Below are 5,704 nucleotides of genomic sequence, written 5' to 3'. Positions count from 1 at the left end.
CAAAAAAACATAATCAGAAAGGCCCAAAAAAGAAACCTATCCAACCAGCGTTTGTATTTATATGTTACAAATGTATCGTAAAAAATATTATGTAACAATTAGATAATAAATTATTTGAATACCATTAAAATGGAATACATTTGTGACTAAACGAAACATATAAACTATTACATTCAATCATACATAAATTATATATACACTAAGAAACTAAATAGAATGTCTCATAAATTATATATACACTAAGAAACTAAATAGAATGTCTAATACTTGCACAAATAATTATACACAACAAAATGTATTTATAACGAATAATTATATACAATTATCATAATGTAGTTTGTTTGCAAAATAATTACATATACGCATGAAAATGTGAAAGATTAGATACCAAAATGATTTGGTGCATCCATACTAGACATATGATTCCCAACCTGCATTTTTTTTAATCCAACTTATGTTCACTTACTACTATGCCACCTAAATCATCATATGTGATTAATAAATTTAATGGTTATTAAGATAGATCCAAATCTGGTCCCCATGATAGATCCAAATCTGGTCCCCATGCTTTCTGCTACAAGTGGCAACTATACACAAACTCCACTAAAATGGGATAGTTTATAAAAACCATACACACATTCCAATTAAAATGCCATAATTTTAAAAAAATACTAAGTCACGATAAGTTACTTTGGATCATATACATGAATTCCAATTAAAATGGCACAGTTTAAAAAGTCCCAAACCTTAATCTAGAAAAGGATGCAATATATGTTTTATTACTTGTAGTTATCATTCAAATAAGGTGATGTACCTAAAAAGTTATTAATGTTCTAATACAAAACATGTTATGATTATTTAATTTTTTGGTACATATTGTTCAAGTAAAGTTCGATATAGTGTTTTCTTAATCACTTATTCACTCATATTCTAATACAGCTTACATTTATCGTCTGTTTAAATCAAATACAGTAATTAATCATAAATTGCTTCTGAATATTGAAATTGGTGGAAGATGAGATATAACTATTTAGACGTGCATTATATATGCAATGCGTTACGTAATTAGAGGTGCTTTAAAAATGTCATATCATTGATACCGCGTCAATGCACAAGTAAACATGACTTAGTGCACACCTATGGGTCTTATGACAATTTGGGACCATTTTAGACACGTTCACAAAAATGGATGCTAATGTGGCATCATATTTGATCATGTGGACTTGAAATTTTGTTTTTAAGTAGGGAACTTGACAAGTAAGCTGCTGTGTAAAATTGAGAAAATTTTGAAATGTCCACATGATTTTGAGAACCTTGAAGATTTTGAGAAGCTTTAAGTTAGGGTAAACATGTTCTGGCTCCTCTCCCCTAGTTTAGAACTTCTTGAACACCTCAATTGTCATCAAACTTCATGCACAATCAAATTTTATATTTTTTTTTACGATGTGGGACCACAATGTTTAGAGTAGAGTATGAAAAGTTTATTTATTCAGAGTTAACTATCAAATGTGAAAATGTATTTAATATTATACAATAGATCGAATACATATTTTATTGTTAATTTTTTGTATTTTACAACCAAAATTACTAATTACAGCCATAGCACATTTAGGCCCTGTTTGTGATACATATTAAATTGTATCAAATGCCTTCACATACCATTACACGCAACATTTGTTCTACAATACAATAAACAGTAAAAACCTTGGCAACTGATAAGCGACAATGTTTTTAATTTAAGAAAAATCCATCACTCCCGATATACATGCAAAAAACAATCACTTCTCTAAATAAAATATTAAAAATGATAATTGCATGGGCAAAGCCCAGGGCAGCTAGGACCTCATTGAAATGTTTCTATTGAACTACACAAATATACAAAAATAACTTAACGTGGATAGATGTTTGGAATATACTATGTAACAACTGATCATAAATGATGAACATACCATTTACAACCTAATACATTATTTCTGTAATACAATAATGTCTAACAATAATGTAATACAATAATGTCTGTAAAGAGAAATGATCCATTGAATTGTAATTGTGGGTGACATGGAAAGCTAAAATGCTAATAGCCCAGCTAAAAATTATGTCACGCCATCTTAAGCGTAAGATAGATAGATGCAAACACCCAATGTGGAGTGGTCTACAAGATTTGCATCTCCACATCAGAATCTGTGAAAACAGAAGGGCATAACGTCATAAAATGTATGTTATTTGAAAACATATGAATCAATTATGTTAATATTCTAAAAATAAATTTTATATAGCTTCTCTCTTCGAAACAACAGATTGGTTGATTAAAATTCATTGCAGAAAAACCGTGATCAGCCAAAAAAAATAAAAGAGGCAGTCAAAACTAGAAATTGTGATTTGTTAATTAAACTTTTATTCATCAGTTCAACTCTTGGGTCCCATAGGCTGCCTGTTCTTGTGTATGTAATTAAAAGCTTTCATTTCATTTTCCTTAGCAAATAAACAAACTTTCGTTTCATATTCCTTTGCAAATAAACAAACTTTCGTTTCATATTCCTTTGCAAATAAACACCACCTATATACAATTGTAGCACTCAACCATACATGTTAATCAGAGTGGCTCATTCTTGTATAACATATGTAAATACTGCACAAAAACGACTTAAGATTGGAAGGAAAAATGATTCTTTACATCCATATACAATTATATATTAGACTCGTCCTACATTTATTTCAATAAGCACATGGCCACCTGCCAGTAGAATATCAACTCAAGGTGAAATTGAATGGGCGATACCCACAATATTACATTGGCCAATTCACTTAAAGCGGTCCAGAATACCTTATACTGAACCCCAAAAAAAAGCAGAAAGCCAGGCTAAGAGGCCTAAAAAATCAGTGTATCAGCCATTAAGTTGCAACTTGCTGTTAAATGTTGCCGCTTCTAGTCCTAATATTTTTTTTCTTAGTCTAAATTTCTGCCATTCAATTACATTTTTAACGTGCTGATCTAAGCCTGAGAAGTTTTTTTGTTACTAAAATTTCGCAAGGATCTTTGAACAAAGCATAATACACCCTTTGTATGTTGGTGAATAATGATTTACTTGTTTCTTCTTGTTAACTGTTAAGATGAAAATGTAGGAGCAGTACGGAAAAAACTGTTGAATCAACTTCATTAAATGAAAAATAGGCAAGATGATAGATTTTTTATTTTTATTTTTTTTTGGAAGGAAATGATTATTTTATCGGATAGAATTGTTGTCTTGTTTATTTTACCTACAAATTTAGTAATCCTTTGAAGCTTACTCAATTCCTTACAAATTTGTAAAACATATGCTCTCAGCCCATTCAATTCTAATTAATTTTACAAAGCTTCTCCATTAGCTCTTGGAATACCACCTGACAGAGCGTTTGTTGTCCGACCCAAGATTCTTATTTCAATCACCTGATCTCCCAGTGAACCATATTATCTCTGGAATTTAGATAAAATTGGTAAACCTGTAAATATAATGCAGATGGTCCAATCACATAATAAAAATAGAAATTTCCTATTTATTAAATTCCTAACTGAAAAATATTGAATTTTAATATAATAAGAGGCCTTCCACTGTAAAAAGGAAGAAATGCATACAAGATACTTAGTCAAATGATAACATGACATCATCATGAAAAGTTTGGTGGCTGAGTACTCACTGAAGGAGGGCCCAAGTGCAATACTTGAGAGTAGCACTCAGTCATCTCGAGGTCCAGTTCAATATTAAAATGCAACCACCACCAGACAATTGAGTCTCAACTTCTCAATTAAAATTTACTATGTGCCTTACCATCATCATAAAGAGTTCTACAGATAATTCTCAAACGAAGAAAAAATATTCTGACAATCAACTTCAAAAAGGAAACCCCAGTGCAGTGCCAGCTCACCAGTCAAAAATCAAACATTACTTCACCTCTCTCCTAATTTACGCATCATGCCATGTACAGTTTAGCAAAGTTCCCAGCCAAATTCAACACTTAAATGCTGCTAACATGCCAATTTTAGCGACAAAAGCTGTAAATAAAATCTTCTCAAATCCTAAGTCACTCTATGCAAAACAGGCATGCAACTTATGACCTTCTGCATCTGAAAGAGAACATCTGCATATAATTGACAAAATATTTTCCAGGCATGTAACATACACATAACAAACAAGCAGTAACAATGAAAAGCTAATCCAAAGCTGAATATAACAAAAGCAGCAACGAATTGAAACAAACTGCCTTCAAATCAAAAATATCAAATAATTGCTCCATTTTGAAAACTCGAATACTAAATCATGTAATAACAAGAATTCCTAGAGTCTTTGTACTAAGTCTACATACCAAACTAAGATATCCTTCTGTTTCACCTCTTTTTGATGTCAAATAAGTTGTGTGTTGGCACCATGTAAATTTACGAAAGGACCATTTTCATAGATGCAGATAAACACAGTAAATACTTGGCACAGATAATTTATCAAATGCAGCTTTACGAAAGGACCATTTTCATAGATCCAGAGAAACACAGTAAATACTTGGCACAGATAATTATCAAATGCAGCTACATACTGACACCCTTGTCAGTCATCCCTTAACTTGGGGCAGATGTGAAATCAACAGAATTTTTTTGACTAGATTTTATGGACTACATGTTGTCGAACTTAATCGTATTGTTTCCTCAAATTAACGCACAACAATGGACCTCCAAAACTTCAGTCTGAAAGGGAGCAGTTGAGTGCCACTGATGGTCAAGGGGCATACAAACTACAGAGGAGCCACGGGTTAGGTAAACCTTGTTAAACAATATACAATGTAAATGAAAAAACAATGCCATTATGAGCTTTCCCAATGGGCACATGCACCAAATTGATCCCTTGCTTAGCATTGACCTGAAAAACCCTACTCATCCATTCTGTATACCATCTTTTCTAAGCCTCACATATTCAATCAATATACCACTATAGATAAGAGAATGAAATCAATACCTAGAAAATAGTTTCCCCAACCAGAATTGCAAATTTAAGACAGCTGCAAAATTTATGAACCTAAATGCTAATACAAAATCAAAAGCTGGAATAATTGTTCTCCTTTTATGAAGCATCAAAGCATTATTGCTTCATTACAATATTCAAAATCAAGGACTTTTTAAGAGAAAACTTATTCATATACAAATGAAATTACTTAATACAATAGTGTGCTAGATATCTGCAAATTTATAATCTTTTTGTTAAGACTTGATATAAGGGTGGAAGAAATAATTAAGCACATATCTTATTACGTAAGATACTAACCATTATAGCAGGGATTATCACGCACAATAACAACCTAAAGAACAGATTTTGCAAATTAGACAGCAACAAAAACTAGCAAAACGAATACCCTGACAAACCATCATATACTGCATTATCCTACCTCAAACTGAAGACTACCTGAGCTTTCAAATAAACAAAGAGTACACAATTTAAGTTCATAATGAAACGAATCAGATAACAGGTTTTGTGATTTCTGACCAAACAACAACTAGTTCAGCCCTCGGTAGACACTGACAGATAAAACATCCCTCAAAGCAAAAATCTTCCTAAATGTACTAAAAATGAGCCTATACGAGCAATAAAACAAATATCATACACCACCTCAATGCTTGGAAGCAAAGCTGCCACATAATATATTGTTTGACACTAATAGTAAAATGTTGGAGCTATCAAAA

The sequence above is a fragment of the Cryptomeria japonica genome, chromosome 6, assembly GCF_030272615.1.
Source record: "Cryptomeria japonica chromosome 6, Sugi_1.0, whole genome shotgun sequence".
NCBI lineage: Eukaryota > Viridiplantae > Streptophyta > Pinopsida > Cupressales > Cupressaceae > Cryptomeria > Cryptomeria japonica.
This window is presented reverse-complemented; position numbering follows the sequence as displayed.